At 32.2% G+C, this 24,825-nt stretch overlaps 1 protein-coding gene across 4 annotated transcripts in view; it reads left to right on the top strand.

Annotated features, from left to right (window-relative positions):
* The window catches only part of Stxbp5 (syntaxin binding protein 5), a 168,418-nt gene that overhangs the window by 2,130 nt on the left and 141,463 nt on the right, over positions 1-24,825 (top strand). The gene's annotated exons all lie outside the window — the stretch shown is intronic.

Genomic DNA, 24,825 nt, shown 5'->3' with positions numbered 1-24,825 from the left:
AATTTCTAAGGGGAAATATATTTGTTAATGCTATAGTCTACTGAGTGGAGTTTATTAAGGATGAGATTTAAAGACAATAGTATGGTGCTCATTTTATTTGATATTAAAAAATATACATGGTAAAGTTTAAAATTTTGGTTACTATTTATATGTATATTATGTAAATTTATTGTTCTATTGGATTAGAGGTTGGATTTGAATTTGTTTCCCATATGTCTATCTAGAAAATCATTAACAGAAGACAAATGTAGCAAATTAGTTTTCTATAAAAAATTATGAAGGGTTAATATTTCTAGAAGTTTTACAGCATTTTATTGTAAAATACATAGGAATTGTACTCTCTTGATGATGTTTTCCCTTTTATAGTCTTCATTTGTTTTAAAAGCTGTTGGGATAAGAGTACATTAACATGTTAAGTAAAATAATTATTTTCCTGGATATGATATAGTAATTTTATGATAAGCAGTTTTTCAAATACTTCAAAAGATTTTTTCAAGATCACTTTTTTAGTCTGAACAATAGAAACTTTCTTACTTCCTCTTTTATACTGTTTAACTTGAAATATAATTTGTGTTTGCTTTTAATATGGCATTTAACCATACTCAACCTAAATATTCTTATTTTTAAACTAAAACATAACATTTTAAAAAGAAGAAGCTTTGTTTATTCATCTGTAGGATATCTGCTTCCTATATATTACTGAGGTAGTATGTTGTAATAGGAAAAAAAATCACAAGACATTACTGTTGTCAAAAAAAAAAAAAGAAATGGGGCTATGGGAAGAATTTTACCTAATTACATTTCAGCTTTTTCAGAATTTGAGTTAAACAAATAGACTTATAATCTTTTAAAATATTTGAAAGAGGTACTGCATAGTGTCAGGATATGCCTCAAGTTTCATTTCTGATCTAGTATAGGATTTTCATAATGCTAATAAAAAATTTCAGATGTGTTTTTGAACTGTGCTACTAAGTGAAGTTCACAACATATAGTAAATACTAGTAGCACAATCATATATATATTTTAAATGGTAAAATCTGACCAGGCCCCATCCGAAATCCATGAATATCTAGAACAGTATTGTCTAAACTACTCTTGCCCAGATGTCTAAATAGTTGAGGCTAGAGTATTTTTTGACTTAAATTGTTTAGATATTTTTATTTCTGAATCCAATTATTAAGATTTATTAATTTAGGATTTCTGTTTTAGTCTTGTGGAGATGGGAATAGTTAATTTTGTCAGCTTTCAGTGAAACTCTGTAGTGTCAAGTCTAGGTAATTGTTCCAGAAGGACTTTTTGGAACTGAAAGCAGATTTTCCCTCTCCAACAAAAGAATTTCATTACTCAACTAGAATTAAAGTTAAATTAAATCTTTTATTTTTGGATTATTTTGTTTTTATTTTAAGTGAATTCAGTTTTTACTGTTTCCTGAGTGTGGTCTCAACAATTGCATAGCATGTAATTTTTGTTCTTGTAATAGCCAATCTGGCCCTTTATAATTTAATTATAAGTTCAACCAACAAGGCTATTTTTACAAAACCAAGTATTTGTCTTAGCCAATATGTTTAACTTAATACATTTGAATAATTAAAAAGTGGACACAAAGGTATAGTTAAAATGTTGGGCCTAGTGCTGATTGCCAGTTAAAAAGCAAGAATCAGGTGTCTAAAATTATCACTTGTATATGTCCTTTGGTGTCCATAATTTTTAAATATTATATGAGTAAAAGTGAGCCTGCAATTATAGTTTATCATTATACTCTAATTTGTTTCTTAGAACCCTTACTATATTTAGAATGAAGTCTAGAAAACTCTTTATCAAACCTGTCTCTGCTTTTCTTTTCTTTTCCTTTCTGTCTTTTCTTTACTTTTTTTTTTTTTAATGAGATTTGTATAAACATCCCAGAGTGATAAATTGGCTTGTCTACCAGCAATACCACATACTCATTCCTTCTGTTCAGTTTAAGTAACTAATGAGCTTATATAGAAAATGATTTTTTCTTTTTTTGTCTCATTTTCTACATATGTGTTTTAAGATATGTTATTTTGTTTTGTTTTGTTTTTATTTTTGAAACTAGACACCTAAATTTATAGATTCTAATTTTGAAACTCCATATAGGTTTAGCATGCATATTTAAGTTCATTATTGATATTGCCTTTGTATTTTTCCTATTGCAAATGATTTCTTTTGATATTTGTCTCCATTTTATTCTCATATTAGACTTTTGTAACAAGTCTAAAATGTACTTGCCCTAAAAAGTGTCTTAAGGGGAGAAATTCACTTATAAATAAGGTATTTTCCTAAACTTCACAGTAAAAAAGCATGAGATGTTTTTTGAAGTAGAACTGGTCGATTAGAAGTCTAATTTGACTGATAGTATATTTTCCTAAATGTTGGAGGACTATGCTAAGCTAATCTGCCTACTTTGATATCAAAACAAAATAATAATAATAAAAACCCCAAACAAGTAGATGAAAAAGTTACCTCTAATTTTATAGCTAGGATTAGTGAAAATTTGAGTCCTTGGAGAATATCTTACCAGTGATGATGCAAAATGATTTGGTGTATTTACTGAGTTAATGTATAACAGATGACTGATATTATAAAAATGCTTAATGCTCAACCTTCTTGGCTTCTGGAAAGATTATGAGATTACAGTGTATTTATTGATGAGATGGAGGAAAGCATAATTTTATAAATTTTGTATATAAAGTAATATGATAATGATGCTATTTAATTCTCTTAATTCTTTTTGCTATGAAGAAATACAGATAATTTTATTTTTTTGAGTAATCTAGGAATAAAAACTTGGGATAAAATAACTATTTTGCATATGGATAAGTAAAAGGAAAAATGGATCATAACTGAAAAATGAAGGTACTTTTAATGATATTGCCATTGTCTTCATCCAGTCTTTTGGTTTACTAGTATATTTTCATACCCTAATGTAATCATGGGCTACCCTGATTTTATTTTTAGGATAAATTTTATCTAAACACAATGAGGGCATTCTATATGTTAAAATTTTAGGGACCACACTGGGTGTGGTGGTGCATGCCTGTAATCCTTGGGAAGGCTGAGGCAGGAAGATTGTAAGTTCAAAGCCAGACTCAGTACAAAGCAAGGCACTAAGCAGCTCAATAAGACCCTGTCTCTAAATAAAATACAAAAAGTAGTGCTGGGAATGTATTCAGTGGCTGAGTGCTCCTGAGTTCAATCCCTGGTACTGTTAAAAAAAAAAAAAAAGAAAGAAATTTAGAGACCAAGCAGAAAAATGGAATTTTAGATTGATTAAATTTGTGTAAAATTTGAGATTTAAAAAAATTATCAAAACTATTATCAAAGAACCTCCTTTATCTTTTTGATATGTGGAAAATACAGTGTAATAGGCAGTCTTTACTTTGAGGAGCCTTGATTCTCTTTTCAATTGCAGTGAAATGTTGCTGGATATATGTTTGCAAAGTGATTTTTTTTTTAATCTTAGAGTTCTGTTTAACAAGCATTTATTTATTAATTGTCAAACAATATTAGTTTACAAATTGTGGCCTGAATTCTGGTTCTTTTCACTAGGAAATCTTGTGTCCTTGAATTAATTTTTTTCTTACTATAAAAATGAACTGCTATATTTGATGATTTATTAAAAAAATTCTGATTTCAACTAACTATACATTGTTCTGGGGGAGTAATGCAAAAGAAATGAAGGTGTGAACCTTACCCTCAAGAGGTTTCCCGTCTTAACCAGGGGAGAATTATCTAGGGGCTTACTGACATTACACAAATGTAGATTACTAGAATTCGTTGCATTTGATTAATATTTTTGCATGTTATTAAGGATTCAGAATGGTAGGGAATAAGCAGTAGGAGAATTATTTTAGGCAGGCAAACCGTTGGAAAAGAGAATCATCATGGTAGTTTGAAGGATTAAAAAAAAAACTGTTTGAAATAATGATCCTAATTAGGTTGGGGGAGAAATAAGCCAGTTTGTCAAGGACCTTGAATGTTAACTTAAGGTATCTGTATGCTATTCAGTTAGGAATTGTAGTTATGTAAGGTGATTTAACAGGAAGAAAGATTTTTTTATCATAATTAATGGGGCAGTTGTGTCATAGATGAAAAGAATAGAACAAGTAAAATCTCATAGGTAACTATTAATTTTATATGTAACAAAAAGGACCCAGAACAAATGTGGAAGAATGGGAATTGGAGGACTTAATGACTCGTTTGTATAAAATCTTAGGGAGTGACTAAGGATAAGATTTTGCACATAAAGCATCAAAGCTATTATAAAACACAAATGGAAAACTTGGCAAAGAGGTGGCAGAGAAATGTTTGAGATTATGTCATCTTTTGCTTTTGTTGCAATGCCATTTTGAAAAGGCAGCCTAGACTTCTTATTTTAGACAAGAATTTGATAATACTTTTATGATTGATTTCATTTTGAACTTGTCCTTGTCAATTTCCTGAATTTCATTATTAAATTTATATTAAAATTACTATTAGCTTTTTGGCTTTGGCAATTAATTCTCTGTCAGTGTTTCTCAGTAGTAGTAGCATTTTGGGCAGTTTAATTCTGTGGAATTTGTCCAGTATGTTACAGGATATTTAGTATTCCTGGCTCCCACCTACTGTATGTCAGCGTTGCCTTCCATGTAATGTTGCAACCCTAAGGCTCCCACACACTTACAGGTGGGATTGGATGAGTCACTGCACTTAAGCCTAAGTTCTTCATTTATTTAAAAGTCGTAAATAACCCCTACCTCTCTTGTGAGACTATTGTCAGGGTTAAACATAATAAATATATGTGCGTAGCTTTTAAGACCATTCAGGGACATTTTGATGAATGTTCTATATATGATTGTTATTATTATGGAAATTTTTTTCTGTGGTTTTACTTTCAGGTCCTTCATTCATAGGTGCCAGATGCTGTTTAAGAAGGCTTCCACTTCATTTATTTTTGTAGCTGATGCAGTCTTTGAAGAAAAGATCTTGAAAATTACTGTTTTCTCTTTGAGTTTGCCTTTTAAATGGTCATGTTATTCTCAAAGACAAGTTTGCAAAATTGCTATTTAGATGTTGTAAGATAAAATATTTAAAGTTTCTTATACAGGGTATGAAATAAATTAATGACTAGTAAGATAGTATTAGATTACTTGCAGCTTATTTTATTGTATTTTTACACAACATAATTATACTACTGAAAAAAAGGTTAAAAAGAGTTATTATCACATGGAGTTCTAGCTGTAGAGGAGAAACAAGGAACTTCAAATACTTTTACTTCTCAACTCTTCCCTGAAAGAGAACTCTGCATAAAAGGAAGAATGAGTGCTAAATTAGCATTTTGTCATAACTCAGCTTATTTCTATTGAGTATTCTGTTTTCCATTTGTTTTTTACTATAATTCATTTGAAAATTATAATTTGATTTTGCTATCCTAAAGAGAAAAAGTAAAGAAATATTCGAAGCATTACCTTATTATTAGATTTATGTTCTAATTTTCAGACTAACTTCTTTGTGAAGGACTTGAGAATTCTTTGACCTATGTCTATATAATCTTTTGATTGAATGTTCTGAATATCTGTAAAAAAGGAGGTAGTATTGACTTCATCCCATTGTAGCTCCTTACTTTCTATCTATTGACTGCTTGCTACTTGTTCAGTAGATGCACAAATGTAATCCTTTGTGTACAAAAGAGATCAGGAAGGAGCATATGAATGAATAAAAACAGTCATTTTTCCTTGAAAGGGCAGCTCATGTTGAGTACTAAGATGGTAGATTGTACCATTTTCTTTGTGTGATAGTCTCATTATGACATAAGAAATTGGGGCATTTTTTACTACCATTAACAAAGTTTACTTTCCTTTCTTGAGTGTTAATGACTGATTTGTAAATTTAAAATGATTTTACTTAAAAATGATAAAGAATTTCATATGGTCTTATTAACTTTTACATAAGATTTAGTATGGAAACTATCTTGAATTGCTGGTATTTGAGTACTAATTTGGTAATTCTGTAGTACTTTAGAAGAGTAATAGCTGGGAATAAGTGGACTGTAGGGTTGAGTATCACTAAATAAAAGATAATCTCTTGTTATTATGCCATTAATTTGGCTTCAAAGAGGCATGCTATTTACAAGAAGAAAATTAACATGTATAGGTTTTGATTTGTAAAGTTTAAATGAGAATTTTCTGAATTGATTTGACATATCAGCATCATCAGAAGGTATACTTAGTATTTGGTGATTGCAGATTAACAAAATAGTTTTTTGATGTTTAGAAACATAATAAAATGATATAAAGAGAGCATTTCATTATATATTTACTTTTTGACTTGAGTACCTTTTATTAAGATGGATTTTAAACATAGTCCAGAACTACCAACTTCTTGGAATGCAAAACAAAGTGATTTAAAAGTTTATAAAATCATAATCCTAAAAGACTAAGAAAAGGTGCTTGATACATACCTCTTCCCTTAGTCATGTGCAACATAAATTATTCTAAGAAGAAATTGATACTTTCTGATGTACTTAGACTTTTTCCTGTAAAGACATTCAGATTTCTGTTATATAATTATTTTGTAAGTTGAATTATTTTGTAAATTGAATCTGTTTCTTATTTTTATTTGCAGCAATAAAAGAAATTAGTGGTCTTCCATATATCTTTTCATTTTTAGTGGTTTTGAATAATTTATACATATGGCTGTCATCCACTTTCAGATTTTGCAATTCCAGTTGCTTTACTATCTCATTTTTGTATTTCATTTTAAAAACTTTTTGGACACTAACTCTTTTTACCATGTAACTTTTCTATTTTCTTGTGACTACGGGTGGAAGATAACTTGATAGAAGGAGGTAAGGAATAGAACTGTTGATAAGAGTTTACTGCTTAGTACTCCATATTCCATAGTGAGCCTTGTGTTTAGTGATTCCTTAAGTCCAGAATATTCTTCCCCCTGTATAATATTTTTTTTTTTTGTTTAAAGACTAATGTCTCTGTGATATATATGTATATTTAATTCATTCTGCCTCCAACCCATTTAACCATCTTTTTCTTAGTTCAGCATCTAAAAATATAAATTTCTACATTACCATTTAATATGAGAGTAGTATCGCCATATAGACATTAAGTGTGTAAAAACAGATGTCTTGAAAATTGCAGCTGTCGTATTGGGTGGTATTTTTCTTTAAAATAAACCATCAAGAACATTATTACATGTGAGGAGATGCAGTGCAGTCCTAAAATCGCAGATCAGCAAAGTTAGCCAGTATTCTCTGCTTTATCAGGAATCTAGAAGTTAGTATTCGCTGTATGCATTATATAATCAAGAAAGAGAAACATACAGATCCTAATGGATCAACTTAATATGTGCTGTAATAAGGATTATATAGAAGATGAGTGTGTGTGTGTGTGTGTGTGTGTGCACGCATGGGCACACAAAAGTAATGAATATCTAAATGTTTAGGAATTAGTAATCATTTTCTGTAAATTTTAAATTATTGTATGCCTTATGATCTCTGACAACTACTCTGTTCTGCTGAGATAGCACAAAAGCAACCACAGATAATATGTAAAGGAATGATTAGGTGTGTTTCAATTAAACTTTATTTACTAAATTGGGCTATAGGCTAGATTTGGCCTATAGCCAAAGTGTGCTAAGCCTTTCCTTAAATAATAAAGGTTGCCTTTTTAAAGTGTATGCAAAGAGGACTTTTCTAGAAAGAATTACTGTTGACATATTTATATATAAGTTTTATAAATTGCACTTGTTATGCCAATTGAAATTTAATGTGTTACTCAGAAAAAGCATTTTAAAAAATTATCAATAATTCTTAATGATGTGTCATAACTGTATATCCTAAATTATTTTATTAATGTTTTTTATCCTCTGATTCTGTTGAATTATAACTAGTATAATAATAAAGGTGCTTAATTAGGCATTCTTTGTGAGTAGTTCAGTAATCAGTTCTATTATTGAAGTCTTTATCTTGAGACCTTTACTTCATAATTTTAATTAAAATACTGCATTTGTAGCTTTTTCTTAGTGTTTTAATTAGTACCATATACATCTGTACAGATACATTTAGATGATACCTTTAAAGAGAAAAGTGAGTAAAAGCAATTTACTTAAGTATTGTGATTTCTTAGAGGTGTAAAAACGTTGAATGCATATCACTTTCATTTGTATAAGAGAACAACCTGAAAAATGAGTAATGTATTTAAAAAACTTCATAAGACTCCTAAAAGCACATTCAGGTGTTTGGTTACCTTCTTTAGAATCAGATATGGTACATACTTCTTTTGGAAAGGATATATATGGTACTTTAATTGGAAAATGAAAATACACGTTCTTTTGGAAAAATTTTTATAATTGTCCTCTGTTTGCATCATTCTCCAGTAGCAGTAAATATATACTTTATTCAGTAAATAAAAGTACTTGCTTTATTTCTTTAATCAGTATTAATCCTTGTGTATATACATGATGAATGTACATATATATTTATATTTGTCGCATATATGACAAATAAAGTGGTACCTGCTGAGCATATTTTTTTTATATTTACTACTGCTATGATTTTAGCATGAATGCTAGATTACTTTAAAATAGGAGTGAATGTAAGATTTTTTAATAAAAATACCAGCAATTTTGATTTTATATACTAATCATTTGAAAAATTAGGTTTGCTCAATGAATGACGTTATTTGCAAAATGTATGGCTAGTCTTAGAAATTATATGGTTATTATTTTAAATACAATTGTTAGTAATTGGAGATAATTTTATAATAGTTTTTGGTCTTGTTTCTCTTTTAGATAAGTGCAATCTAGCACTCTTGAAACTTTTCCCAGTGCGGTTGTCTGTTGAAGAGTGATTAATCCTACCCTTTCTTGAAAGTACATAATCTTTTCTTGTAATAGCAGTACCTCTGCTTTTTCATAGCAGTACTCTGCCAAAGGTGACAATAAATCTGGTAGCATCAGCTATTGCAGTACTTTCTGCTAAATTGCTTTCTTCTTGTGTATTTTTTTTTTCATTTTTGTCTTTTGAAAAGGAGGAAAAGTGTTGAAACACATTTTTCCATCTATTCATGTTTGTGCTATATTTTTTGTGAGTTATGTATGTTTTTTTAAATTCACTTTGCCATATTGGAGAAAAGAATTTAGCCATTAGACTCCTGAGAATAGATACTAGGATAAATGATTGCTTTTTCTTATATATGAGAATGTATATTCCTTCCTGTTCATTTAACCCAGATCCTTATTATTTATGATGCATTTTATAGTAGACTGAGTTCATGTAAAAATTTAAAAGTATATATGATAATAAATATAATTCATTTTGACCTCTTCAGAGGCAATTCTAATTCCAAAACAGTGAATAATAAGAGTGAGTATATCCAACCACTCTAATTTGTTAATACATTGTTTAAAAGTTCTTATCAAAATTAATAGTGGGAGAGATAACTGGAGGCCTATTTCAACCCATTTAATACTATAATAACAGTATAGATGCTGTAGTTACTTTGTTTTGGTATTTGTTTGATTCACATTAAGAATCAAAGAAGAAAGATAACTAATCTAATTTTTTCAAATACCATTGGACAGTTACTGTAAAATGTTATAATTGTGTTTTGAGTTAAGGAGGTTTTAAATGTTGACTTTTTCTCTTTCATGATTATTTTTTAACATTTGTTAATTTTTTGCTTAAGAAACAGTGCATTTTATAGCTTCCCTCGTAAGACAGAGCAGAATGTTAGAATTATGACTCAGCAGTATCCACCCTTATTATCATGAGGGCATGGCTATTTTTCACTAATTTTTATTCCTAATATATTAATTTGAAGACTAGATATAGTGGCACATATAATTTCAGCAGCTTCAGAGGCTGAGACAGGAAGATCACAAGTTCAAAGCCAGCCTCAGCCACTTAGCCAGGCAGTAAGCAACTTAGTGAGACCTTAAAAAGGAATAGGGATATGGCTCAGTTGTTAAATGTCCCTGGGTTCAATCCCTGGTACCAAAAAAATTAAAAAAGGAGTTGTAAATTGGCTATTTTTAAGAGCAGTTTTAAGTTTATAGTTCCCATGTATTCCCCATTCACATTCATTTCCTCTGGCATTATTAACATCTGCTACCGAAATAGCACATTTGTGATGGTGGAGGAACCTACATTGATATATTGTTTTTATCCAAAGTCCATAATTTACATCAGGGTTAACTGTTGATGTTATACATCTATAGGGTTTTGAAAGATGTATGATATTTATTTATTAATGTTATATTTTCAAGAATAGTTTCAGTGCTCTAAAAATTCTCTGTGTACTACCCATTCATCTTATCGTTTCCACTAACTTTGGCAACTAGTGACCCTTTTACCGTCTTCATAGTTTAGCCATTTCTAGAATGTCATATAGTTGGAATCATACAGTATGTCCTTTTCAATTTGGCTTCTTTCACTTAGTAATATGTCTTTAAGTTTCTTCCATTTTCTATTCATAGCTTGATAGCTCATTGCTTTTTAACATTGAATAATATTACATTGCTTTGATGTGCCACTTTTAATTTATCCATTTATTATTGGAAGGACATCTTGTTAGCTTCCAAGTTTTGCAGTTATGAATAAAACTTCTGCTGTAAACATCCATGTCTGTGCAGGTTTTTATGTGAATGTAATTTTTTTACTTTCTTTGGATAAATACTAAGAGCATGGTTAATGGTAAGAGTATGTATGAGTTTTATAAGAAAACTCCTGAACTGTTTTCTAAAGTGACTGTCTGTGGTTTTATATGTTTATTTGCTACTTCTATATCTTCTCTTTTTCTTTCCTCTTTTCTTTCTATGCTGAGGATTGAAACTAGGACCTCATGCATACTAGGCAAGTGTTCTACACTGAGCTACACCTGCAGCCCTTTATTTTGAGACAGATTCTTACTCATTTGCCAAATTGACTTCAAATTTATGTTCCTCTTGTCTCAGCCTCCTGAGGTTGCAGGCCTCAAGCAGCTGGGGTTACAGACATCTGCCTGGCTACCTGTACATATCTTCTTAGGTTTTTGACCTATTTTTTTAAATTAAATTGTTTTCTTATTGTTGAGTTCTAAAAATCTTTTGTATACTTTGTACAACGATTCTGTATTAGATATGTATTTTCATTTTCAATAATGCTTTTGGAGAGTGGAAGTTTTTAATTTTAATGAAGTTCATTTTATCACTTCTTTATTTTATGTATTGAGTCTTTGGTGTCACATCTGAGAATTCATCACCAAACCCAAGGTCATCCGGATTTTCTGCTTTGTTATCTTCTAGGAGATTTTAGGTTTGCCTTTTACATCTAGGTCCATGATCCATTTTGAGTTAATTTTTGTGAGGGGTGAAAGATTTGTGTTTAGATTTATTTAGCATGTGTGTGTGTGTACTTAGTTGTTCCAGCACAGTTGGTTGAAAAGAACATCTTTTCACCATTGTATTGCTTTACTACTTTCTCAAAGATTATTAGACTCTATTTATGTGGGCCTGTTTTCATACCCTTTGTTCCAATTCATTAATCTGTCTGCTCTTTCATCAATTCTACACTGCCATGATTACTGTAGTTTTGTGCTAAGTCTTAAAGTTGAATAGTGTCTGTCCACTTTTTTTTTTTTAAGAAAGAGAGAGAGAGGCAGAGAGAGGGAGAGAGGCAGAGAGAGAGAGAGAGAGAGAGAGAGAGAGAGAGAGAGAGAGAGAATTTTTTAATATTAATTAATTTATTTTTTTTTTAGTTTTTTTGTTGGACACAACATCTTTGTTTGTATGTGGTGCTGAGGATCGAACCCAGGCCACACGCATGCCAGGCGAGCGCGCCACCACTTGAGCCACATCCCCAGCCCCATCTGTCCACTTTTGATCTTCTCATTTTTGGGTCTTCGGCCTCCCCATATAAGCTTTAGAATAAAGTTTCTCATCATTGAATGTTATTGGTTGATTTTTTGTAAATGTTCTTTTGAGTTTTTCATCTTCCCCTGTATTCCTAGATTTCTAGAATTTTTTTTTTTTTTTTTTTTTTTTTTTAAATGAGGGTTGGACTTTGTCAAATGTTTTTTCTTCATCTGTTGATATAAGCATGTGAGTTTTGGTTTTGCAGTGCTGGGGATGGTACTAGGGCCCTCACACATGGTAGGCAAAAGCTCTACCACTAAATTTCACTCCCAGCCCTTAAAAAATTAATATATATATATTTTATTTCTGAGATATGGTCTTGCTAAGTTGCCCGGGTAGTCCTTTAACTTGAAATCTCCATGTCTTAGTCTCCTGACGTGCATACCACTATACCTGGCTTGTGTTGAAACACATTAGTTGACTTTTAAGTGTTAAACCAGTATTGCATACCTGGTATGGATCCCATTTGGTCGTGCTATGTGATTTCTTTTCATATATTGTGAGATTCAGTTTGCTAAAATTTTGTTGATAATTTTTGCATTTGTATTTATGAATGATATTGGTTTATAGTTTTTTTTGTAATGTCTCTGTCAGGTTTTGGTATTAGATAGTCTGGCTGGCCTCATAAAATAAGTTCTGAAACAGATTATAGACTTAAAACTCACCATTGAGCCCATCCCAAAGGCAGTGTCATATTGTATGGGATAAAACTAAGAGCATTACTGTAAAATCATAAAAAGAAAAGGATATCCACTGTCAATACTTCTATACTGCTTCAGAGGTATTGTGAGTACCAATTCTTCTCTCCCATTCCTTCTTTCATTGCTATCATTTATTTTACTTCTACATAAACATACATAGTGCATATATATATAAGCATATATTTAACTGGATTGCTAATATTATTTTGAACAAATTTCTTATCTGTTATATTGGTTAAGAGTAAGAAATACCAGTTTTTATTTTGCCTCTACTCTTTCTCTGATGCTCTTCCTTTCTTTATTTGGATATGAACTTATGACCTATATGATTTTCTTTCTCTCTAAAGAACTTTAAAAAATATTTCTTGTAAGACAGTTCAGCAGATAACAAATTTCATTAATTTTTATTTGAGCAAGTCTTTATTACTACTTTTGAAGATTATTTTGTAGGGTACAGAGTGCCAGTTTGAAGAGTTTCTTTTTCCCCCCTCTCTACACTTTAAATATTCACTTCTCTGTCTTCTTGCTGGCATGGTTTCTGAGAAGAAGTGAAAAATCATTTTTATCTTTGCTCAATTATAGGTGAGATATTTTTCCCCCTTGGGTTCTTTCAAGATTTCTTCTTCAGTTTTGAGTTTCTGTAGTTTGAAAATGAAATGTCTAGGTCTGCTCTCCCCTCTCCCCCACATTAATTATGCTTGGTGTTTTCTGAGGTTCTTGGATCTGTAATTTAGTGTCTGATGTTGAGAAAACTCTCATTTTTGCATCAAATATTTTTTCTTCTTTTTTCTTTCTAGTAGTCCTATTTCTTTTAAGTTATATTGTTTGTAGTTGTCTCACAGTTCTTGAATATTCTGTTAGGTTTTTTTCTCTTTGTCTTTCATTTTGGGTAAGTTCTTCAAGCTGGAGGATTGTTTCCTCAGCTGTATCCAGTCTACTGCTAAGAACATCAAAGACTACATGTAGTGTGTTTGATTGCTAGCATTTTCTATAATTTCCTTTTCTTTATTTCTTAGTATAGTAGTTATGCTTCTCTTATTTTAATAGTTTTTTTTAGTTGTAGTTGGTCACAATACCTTTATTTTATTTATTTATTTTTATGTGGTGCTGAGGATGGAACCCAGCACCTCACACATGCTAGGCGAGTGCTATACCACTGACTAAGCCACAACTTCAGCCCCTTATGTTTTTTTTTGTACTTCTTTTTTTAGCAGTTTTCCTAGAATTTGCAATATAAATTTATAACTTTTATTGGTGCATGACTATATATAATAGTGACATTCTTTGTGACATATTTGTATATGCACATGACTTGATCAATTGCATTCTCTAGTATCTCCTCTTTTCCTCTCATCCATCCTCACCTGATTCTCTTTCTCATCTCTGCTGGTCTTCTCTTTTCATGAAGTCCCTTTTAAAATATTTTTGTCTCTAGCTTCCACAAATGAGAGAGAACATAAGACCCTTGACTCTCTGATTCTAGCTTTTTTCACTCCTTATGATGCTTTCCAGTTCCATCCATTTTCCTGCAGACGACATAATTTTGTTCTTTATGATTGATTAAAACTCCATTGTGTATATATACCACATTTTCTTTATTCATTCTACTGATGAAGAATATCTTCTTGTTCCATAACTTGGTTCTTATGAATGTCCTGCTATAAACATGGGTATGTATATTTCGCTATAGTGTGCTGACTTTAATTCTTTTAGAAAAATACTGGGGAATATTATAGTTGGGTCACATGGCAGTAACATTCCTCATCCTTTGAGGGACCGTAATTTACGGTCCCACCAGTATAAAGTGTTCCTTTTCCCCCCACATTCTCTCAAACATTTATTATTTCTTCTATTCTTGATGATTGCCATTCTAACTAGAATGGGATGAAATTTCAGTGCAGTTATGATTTGCATTTCCCTGTTTGCTAAAGATATTGAAAATTTTCTAATGTATTGGATATTTGAATTTCTTCTTTTGAGAAATGTTTGTTCATTTGCCCATTTATTGATTGGGTTATTAGGTTTTTTTTAGTTCTTAATATATTCTGAATCTTAATCCTGTATAGGGAGAGTGGCTGATTAAGAAATTTTCCCATTCTGTAGGCTCTCTCTTCACACTCTTATTTCCTTTGCTATGCAGAAGGTTTTTAACTTGATGTTATCCCATTTATTAATTCTTGAAATTATTTCTTGAGCTTTAGGACCCCTATTGTGGAAGCTGTTTCTTATGCCTATATGTTGAACTGTTTTCTTTGTGTTTCTTTATACTAGTAGTAGTTTTTTTGGTCTAGTTCCTCGGTCTTCAGTCCACTTCAAGTTGACTTTTGTAGAACGTGAGAGATAGGGATCTACTTGCATTTTTCTATATATAGATATCCAGTTTCCCAACACCATCCATTAAAAAGGCCATATTTACCCAACACATGTTTTTGGTTTCTTTGTCAAAGATTAGATGATTGTATATGTGTGGGTTTGTTTCTAATTTCTGTTCTCTTCCATTGATATACGTGTCTGTTCTTATGCCCATACCATACTGTTTTGGTATAATTTGAAATTGGGTATTGTGATACCTCAAGCATTCCTCTTTATTTAATTATTTGTTTATTCTAATTTGTTATGTATGACAGCAGAATGCATTTCAAATCATAGTACACAAATAGAACACAATTTTTCATGTCTCTAGTTGTACACAAAGTAGAGTCACACCATTTGTGTCTTCATACATGTACTTTGGGTAATGATGTCCATCTCATTCCACCACCTTTCCTACCCTCATGCCCCCTCCCTTCCCCTCCTTCCCGTTGCTCTATTTAAAGTTCCTCCATTCCTTTCATGCTCCCCCCTGCCATTCCCAATATGAGTCAGCATCCTCGTATCAGAGAACATTCGGCATTTGATTTTTGGGGATTGGCTTACTTCACTTAGCATAATATTCTTAACTCCATCCATTTACCTGCAAATACCATGATTTGTTCTCTTTTAGTGCTGAGTAATATTTCATTGTGTGTATATACCACATTTTCCCTATCCATTCATCTACTGAAGGGCATCTGGGTTGGTTCCACAATTTAGCTATTGTGAATTGTGCTGCTATAAATATTGATGTGACTGAGTCCTGTAGTATGCTTTTTTTAAGTTCTTTGGGTATAAACTGAGGAGTGGAATAGCTGGGTGGTTCCATTCTAAGTTTTCCAAGGAATCTCCATATAAGCATTACTCTTATTCAGAATTGATTTTACTATTCTGGTCTTTTATTGCATATGGATTTTAGGATGATCTTTTTTTAGTTCTGTGAAGAATAACATTGGTATTTTGATGGGCATTGAATTAAATTGAGTCTGACTTTGGTAATAGGGCAGTTTTAACAACATTAATTCTATATGTTCATGAACATGGGAGTCTTTCCAGCTTCTAGTGCCTTCTTTTTCTTTTATCACTTTTCCTTAATTTTCATTGTAGACGTCTTTTAGTTAGATATATTCCTAGGTATTTTATTTTATTTGAGACTACTGTGCTTTGAATTATTTTACTGATTTCTTTTTCAGCAGATTTGTTATCAGTATACAGAAAAGCTATTGATTTTGTATACTGTTACTTTAATAAGTTTATCAGCTATAGTAGTCTTCTGATAGAATCTTTTGGGTCTTCTAACTTTAGGGTCATGTCATCTGCAAACAGTGATAATTTGACTTCTTTTCCTGTTTGTATACATTTTATGTCCTACTCTTATTTGATTGCTCTGTTCAGAATTTGAAGTACTGTTTTAAATGTAGGTGGTAAGAATGGATATCCTTATCTTGTGATTTTACAGAAAATGCTTTCAGTTTTTATTCACATTCAATATGGTGTTGGCTTTGAGTTTGTCATATATAGACTTTATGGTGTTAGGTTTCTTCTATCCCTAGTTCCTCTAGTATTTCTAACAGAAATGAGTGCTGAATTTTACCAGAGACTTTTCCTGCATCTATTGAGATGATCATGCCATTTTTATTCTTAATTCTATGTATGTGATGAAATATATTTATTAACTTATGAATGTTGAAACATTCTTGCCTCCCTTGAATAAAACCAACTTGATTGTTATATACAATTTTCTTAATGTGTTTTTGAATATAGTTTGCTAATCTTTTATTAATGATTTTTGCATCTGTGATCATCAAGTCCATTGGTCTTGTAGTTTTCTTTTCTTGATGCATCCTTATCTGGTTTTGGTATCAGTGAACTTGGCTTCATAGAATGCATTGGAAGTGTCTCCCTTCCCCTTCTATTTCATGAAATAATTTGAGGAGAATTGTTAATATTTCTTTAAAGTTCTGGTAGAATTTATCTGAGAATCCATTTGATCTTGTGCTTTTCTTTATTGAGAGACTTTTTATTACTCCTCTGATCTCATTGCTTCTTGTTGTTCTGTTTAGATTTTGTGTATCCTCTTGATTCAATTTTGACAGGTCTTATGTGTCTATAAATTTGTCTATATCTTCTAGATTTTCCAATTTATTGGAATAAAATTTTCAAAACAACTCCTAGTTGATTCTTTGGATATTAGTCATGTCTGTTGTGATTTCTCCCTTTTTACCTATAATTATTATTAACTGGATCTTTTCTCTGTTTCTTTTGGTTAGTTTGGCTGAGTCTTTATGAGTTTTATTTATCTCTGTCTCTCTTTAAAAGGACCAACTCTTTGTCACTTCAATCCTTTGTAGTTTTTAATTCTCTACTAATTAACTTCATTTCATATCTTAATTATTTTCTTCCTCCTACTGGCTTTAAGTTTGTTCTTGTTTTTCTAGGAACTTGAGATGCACCATTAGGTTCATTTGAGATCTTTCTTTTGTTGTTGTTGTTATTGGGGGATGTTTTCTAATTTTTAATGTGAGAACTCAATAGCTACAAATTTTCCTGTTAGAATTGTCTTCATAGTGTCCAAGAGATTCTGGTGTGGTATATTTTTAATCTCATTTGATGGTGATAATTTTAAAATTTCTCCCCTCATGTCTTCTGTAGTCTAGTCATTGTTCAAGAGTGTGTTGGTCTAACTCCATGTGCCAGTATAATTTCTGTAGTTATTTTGCTGGGATTTCTAATTTCATTCCATTATGGACTGATAAGAAAATTATATTGATTTTTTAAAATTTGGTATATGTGTATGAGTGTGTGTATATATTTGCTACAACTTGCATTGTGACCTACAGTTTGCTCTGTTTTGGAGAAAATTTCATGAGCATCTGAGATGAAAATACATTCAGCTATGGTTGGATGAAGTGTTCTGTCCATGTCTGTTGGATTCAATTGACTTATGGCATTTTTTAGGTTGGAACTAAGTATCTGTTGTTTTTGAATCTATATGACCTGTGTATTGGTGATAGAGAAGTGTTGAAATCACCTAGTATTATTGTGTTGAAATCCTTCTGAACCTTTATGTTGAGAAGTCTTTGTTTTGTGGAATCAGGTGCACTTTTGTTTGAGACATGTGTATTTAATATTCTTACATCTCCTTGTTTTATTCCCTTTACTAGTATAGAGTACTTTCTCAGTCTTATTAGTTTTTTTGGCTATGCACTTTTCCTGTTTATTATTGGGCTCAATTTGCACGGAATATCATTTTTAATTCTTTCACTTTCAGTCAGTGAATGTTTTTGCTTTTGAGGTTTGTCTTTTGCAAGCAATGTATACTTGGGCCATAATTTTTAATCCAATCAGGTAGTCTGTTTTTTGACTGAAGAGTTAAGAACATTTACTTTCAGTGTTATTATAGAGCTTTATTTTTCCCTACAATTTTAATTCATTTGTAATATTTAATCCAATCCTAATTCTCATTTTCTTAGTTACTTGTCTAATGAAATTCATTCATTCAGAAGCTTGAAAGTTTGTTTTTAAATTTTTGTGTGTATAGTATTCCTTTGTGTATTTTTTGTAATGCTGGCTTAGTAGTCATGGATTCTTCTAGTTTATGCTTTTCTTAGAAGATTGTTATTTCTCCTTTGATTGTGAAGAATAGCTTTGCTAGCTGTAGCAATCTTGGTTGGCAATTATTTTCTTTCAGGGCTTGGAATACATTGTGCCAAGCCCTCCTGACTTTTAGAGTCTTCACTCAGAAATCATAAGTTATTCTGATTGTCATGCCTGTAAATGTGGCCTGATGTTTTTATCCTGAAGCTTTTCAAATTCCATTCATGTTCTGTATGTTAGGCATTTTAATTATAATGTGTCATGGAAAAGTTCTTGTTTGATCTTTCATATTTGGGGTTCTGAATGCCTCCTGTATCTAGATGTCTGTGTCATTCACAAGGGTTTGAAAATGTTTTTGAAATTATTTCACTGAAATGATTATCCATGTCCTTAGCTTGTGTCTTGGATCTCTCTTCAATGCTAATGATTCTTGTGCTTGATCGCTTAATATTGTCCCAGATTTCTTGTATATTCTTATCATGGTAATTTAGTTTCTTTTCTTATTGTTGACTGAGTTTTCAAATTCATATACCTTGTCTTCAGTGCCTAAAATTCTGTCTTCCATGTGATTAAATCTGTTGGTGAGCTTTTCAACTGAGTTTTTTTTATTTATTGAGTCTTTATTTTCAGAATTTCTGTTTGGTTCTTTTTTAGAATCTCTCTCTTTATTGAAATACTCTATTATATTCTTCATTTTCTCCCTTTGTTCATTCCTTAGATCTTCTTTTAGTTCATTAGTGATTTTTTACCCATCAACTTTCTGAATTCTTTATCAGGTATTTCTGTTACATTGGTGTCTATGGGGTCAGCTGTTGGAACTTAGGGGATATCTTATTCCCTTTTTTCTCATGATGAAATTCTCTGATTTTGTCACAATGGCTGATATGATTGATTATCTCTTCTACTGTTATACAAGGGACTTTTCAGTGAGCTGCTTTCTTTTTACCAAGTGTTCCAGGCTGAACATATATCAAAGTGCCAGTACTCTCACTCAACATAATCCTGCTGCTGTGTCCAGTTTAGAGCACCAGTTTGAAAAGAGTCATAATCACCAGTAACTAGGACCATTTCAGAACAAAGCCATAAGCTAATAAAACCTTAGTGAAAATGTTCTCCACAGTTCACTAATCCAAGTAGAAGATGAGAATAGTGTTCTAGAATAGATTGAGAAATTAAGTATTAAGATATTATTCATCTGGCATTTTAAGCAGGAATTTTAAAATGACTTTTAAAATCTTTGATCAACTCTTCTCTCACTTCTTAGATTCTGGACTGTGGAAAAGTAAATATTTGCTGCTTAGTTCCATTCCACCATCTAGAGACATGTCTCTTAGTTAATAATGAAACTCCACTTCTCTTTTTGATTCTTTTTTAGAATTTTTATCTGTGCTTATATTGCTCATATTCTTTCTGTCTCTTGACTATGTTTTTTATAAAGAAGTCTTCACAAGTGTTTCTCAGTCCCTCCTCTTTATCCCACTTTAAATGGATTAGATAGAATGACATTTGAGGGGGCTGGAGTTGCATTCCTTCCTTCCACCTCAAAGACTTAGGCCAACTGGAATTGGGTATTTTTCTTCCTGCAGCTTTGTTAGGCTTAGGTAAAACCCCAGAGGGAGACTTGATAAAATTATATCTTCTAATGCAGACCTATTCTATGCTATTCTATTCACTTTTCTCTTCTATGCTAAAAGCAGGAGAGGATTTTTCTCCCGATATTCACTGTGATAACTTGCTTTATCTCCTGGAGGTAAAACTTATAAAATTGTCTGGACTGGGAGAGCTGAGGCTGTAGCTCAGTGGTAAAGTGCTTGCCTTGCATGTGTGAGGCACTGGATTCAATCCTCAGCACCACATAAAAATAAATAAAGATACTATGTGTTCATCTACAACTGAATAAATATTTTTAAAAAGCAGTGTATGGACTGGGTCCTTCTGGAGTTGTGATTTTTCAGCCATGTCTGCTCTGAGCCTCTAGCAATTCATCAATTACAGTGCTACTTTCCTTACCCTGGCACTGGTTTTCCACAAAGCTTTCTGCTTCTGGGTTTCTGCTTCCCTAAATTGCGATTCTCTGTTAACCTGTTGGTTCTTCCAACTGTGATACAGTGGTTTGTTTTGTGACCTCATTTTGCATATAGCTCTAAGAAGAGTTGTTGATTGTACAGTTTGTTCAGCTTTTTACTTCTTCTTAGGACAGTAATGGCTTCTAAGCTCCTTACCTGCTAGTGTCTATGTTAATTTTTATTGGTGAAAAAATGCATAATATGCAAATAATCTTTTTTTCTTTTTCTTCTTCTCTTTTGTGGTACTAGAGATTGAACCCAGTGGCACTCCACTGTCCTTGGCCACTAAAAAAAATTTTTTTTCTTTTTTAAATTTTGAGATAGTCTTATTAATTGCCTAGGTTGGCCTCAAACTGGTGATTCTCCTGCCTTGTCCTCTCTGGTAGCTAGAATAACAGGCCTGTGCCACCACTCTTGATATTATGGTTTAGAACTAAAAATGTTCCCTGAAGAGCTCATGCATTAGGCAGTGTAGCAGTGTTCAGAGGTGAAAAGTTTTGAGTTAGTAGAACTGTAACCTCATCAGTGGATTAATCCATTTGATGGATTAGTAATTTGAATGGACTACTGGGTGGTAACTGTAGGTAGGTGCAGCATGACAGGAGAAAGTAGGCCACTGGATGTGTGGCCTTCAACTATATCTGTCCCTAGGTACTTCCTTTGTTTGTTTCCTGACTGACACGAACTAAGCAGCTTTCTTCCATCATGCCCTTCCACCATTATATTTTACCTCATCTCAGTCCCATAGCAATGGAGTTGGCTGACTGTGGAATAAAACTTTGATTGAAACCATGAGCCCCAAATAAACTTTTCTGACTTTAAGTTGCTGTGGTTAGGTTTTATGATTACAGGATGAAAAGTTGGCTGACATACCCACCTCAAGAAGAGGTTTTAAAACTGATGTTTTTCAAGTAGATGAAAGTATACAGTAGGGGTATGATATCTAAATGTTATTTCACAAAGGCTTTGTGTGGCAAGTATTTCAATATAGAAAATGAAATGATCTTCACTTTATTAATCTTTGGCAAACACTTACTAAACCATTGTTTTGACCATGTTTCTGTTATGGCGGTTAGTGGGAATCTATTAGAAATTTGAGGATTAAGAGTTTTAAGGAGATATTAAGGAAATTCATGATTATTTTCTTTGAAGAAAGAAAATCAGAAATTTTATGCATCTCACAGGTGTGTGTGTGTGTATGTATACGTGTATTAGTGTATTAAAGAATGGAGTGCCTCATACATTATAATCATTTGTGGAGCTGAAAGGAAAAACAATACAAAACTTAGAAACACTGCCAAACATGTAGTTGGATTTCTTCTGTAGAGATTCTGATTCAGTGGGTCTACATGGGGTATGACATCTGCAATTTTTTGTTTTTAAATCTCTATAAATACTTGTAATATAGAACCAGAGCTGAGTAATGCTGGTTTAAGTGTTTTAGTTTGGGTAGTATTATTCCTAGTGAGGCAATTGGTAGATATACATACATTCATTATTGTGTGTATAGAAAGGATGTTATTTGAAAGCAGTTACATCATCTTGAAACCTGTGGTGAGTGAGGAAATATGCTAATGATTTGTTTTGATTCTGTACTGCCTTTGGAGATAGAATTGTGAAACTGTGGTGTGTGGAATATTTGTAAAGAAACAGAGTTCCAGGATTGTGTTTTGGTGTTTTCCCTTCCTAGCAATTTATCACTGGCCTGAGAACCAGGAGCAAATGACCATGTTGTCTTATTTTGAGGTTGAAAAGTCTAGTCTTTATTTTTTTATTTTTTATTAATTTTCAAAAATTGAATATGGCAGCAGAATGCTTTACAATTCATATAGCACATACAGAGCACAGTTTTTTTATGTCTCTGGTTGTATACAAAGTATATTCACACCAGTTTGTGTCTTCATACATTTACTTGGATAATGATGACTATCACATTCCACCATTATTTCTAACCTCCTGTCCCCTCTCTTCCCCTCACACCCCTCTGGCCTATCTAGAGTTCTTCTATTCCTCCCATGCTGACCCTCCCTACCCCAATATGAATCAGCTCCCTTATATCAGAGAAAATACTGGGCATTTTTTTTTGAGGGGTCGGGGGGTTGACTAACTTCACTTAGCATTATCTTCTCAACTCCATCCATTTACCTGCAGATGCCATGATTTTATTCTCTTTTATTGCTAAGTAATATTCCATTGTGTATATATGACACATTTTTTTTTATCTATTCATCTATTGAAGGGCATCTAGGTTGGTTCCACAGTTTAGCTATTGTGAGTTGAGCTGCTATAAACATTGATGTGCCTGTGTCCCTGTAGTATACTGTTTTTAAGTCCTTTGGGTATAGGATGAGGAGAGGAACAGCTGGGTCAAATCGTGGTTCCATTCCCAATTTTCCAAGAAATCTCCATACTGCTTTCCATATTGGCTGCACCACTGTGCATTCCACCAGCAGTGTATGAGTGTACCTTTCCCCCCACATCCTTGCCAATACTTATTGTTGTTTGTATTCATAATAGCTGCCATTCTGATTGGAGTGAGATGAAATGTTAGTGTGGTTTTGATTTGCATTTCTCTAATTGCTAGTGATGTTGAACATTTTTTCATGTGTTTCTTGATTGATTGTACATCATCTTCTGAGAAATGTCTCTTTATTGATTGGGTTATTTGTTTTTTTGTTTTTTTTTTTGGTGCTTAGCTTTTTGGTTCTTTATATACCCTAGAGATTAGTGCTCTATCTGATGTGGGAGGGGTAAAAATTTGCTCCCAAGATGTAGGCTCTCTATTCACCTCACAGATTATTTCTTTTGCTAAGAAGAAGCTTTTTAGTTTGAATCTATCTCACTTATTGATTCTTGATTTTAATTCATACACCACAGGAGTCTTATTAAAGAAGTTAGGGTCTAATCCCACATGATGGAGATTAGGGCCTACTTTTTCTTCTCTTAGACACAGTGTCTCTGGTTTTATTCCTAGGTTCTTGATCCATTTAGAATTGAGTTTTGTACATGGTGAGAGATAGGGGTTTAATTCCATTTTGTTGCATATGGATTTCTAGTTTTCCCAGTACCATTTGTTGAAGAGGATATCTTTTCTCCAGTGCATGTTCTTGGCCCCTTTGTCTAATATAAGATAATTGTAATTCTGTGGGTTAGTCTCTGTGTCCTCTGTGCTGTTCCATTGGTCTACCAGTCTGTTTTGGTGCCAATACCATGCTGTTTTTGTTACTGTTGCTCTGTAGTATAGTTTAAGTTCTGGTATAGTGATGTCACCTGCTTTATTCTTTGCTTTAGCTATTCTGTTATTTTTCCAGATGAATTTCATGACTGCTTTTTCTATTTCTAGAGCAATTAGATAGATAAAAGAAACCAAAGGGATATGTATAGGAAAAGAAGAACCCAAATTAGCACTATTTGCTGATGATGATTCTATACCTAGAAAACCCAAAAAATTCCACCAGCAAACTTCTACAACTAGTAAATGAATTCAGCAAAGTATCAGGATATAAAATCAACACCCATAAATCAAAGGCATTTTTGTATATCAGTGACAAATCCTCAGAAAGGGAATGGAGGAAAACTAGCCCATTTACAATAGCCTCCAAAAAAAAAAGAAAAACCTTGGGAATTAACTTAACAAAAGAGGTGAAAGATCTATACAATGAAAACTACAGACCCCTAAAGAAAGAAACAAAGACGACCTTAGAAGATGGAAAGATCTACCTTGCTCTTGGATAGGCAGAATTAATATTGTCAAAATGACAATACTACCGAAAGCACTGTACAGATTTAATGCAATTCCGATCAAAATCCCAATGGCATTCCTCATAGATATAGAAAAGTCTAGTCTTAAATTTGTAGGTGATCATAATATTGATTCAATGAAGAAGGCAGATATTACCAGTTGAGAAAACTATACCACATACAGATTGTTTAGTTTTTACAAATCACTTTATGTCTTTTCATTTTTTTCTAGCTACCTGCTGTTTATTGTTTTATTTTTTTAACTGGTTATATTACTTTAATAAGATAATATATGATATATTACCCCTTTGTCAATTTTATTTATTTCTCATAACTGTGGAATTATGAAATCAAACTTTCAGATGCTAAGTGATTTATGTCCACACAAAATAAGTGAGAACATTAGTCCTGTTCTAAAGCACATCATCCTCTTTTCACTTAACAAATGAGTTTATAGTATT

The sequence above is a fragment of the Callospermophilus lateralis genome, chromosome 6, assembly GCF_048772815.1.
Source record: "Callospermophilus lateralis isolate mCalLat2 chromosome 6, mCalLat2.hap1, whole genome shotgun sequence".
Classification (NCBI taxonomy): domain Eukaryota; kingdom Metazoa; phylum Chordata; class Mammalia; order Rodentia; family Sciuridae; genus Callospermophilus; species Callospermophilus lateralis.
The sequence above is the reverse complement of the archived record's forward strand: the minus strand, read 5'-3'. Positions and strand labels throughout refer to the sequence as shown.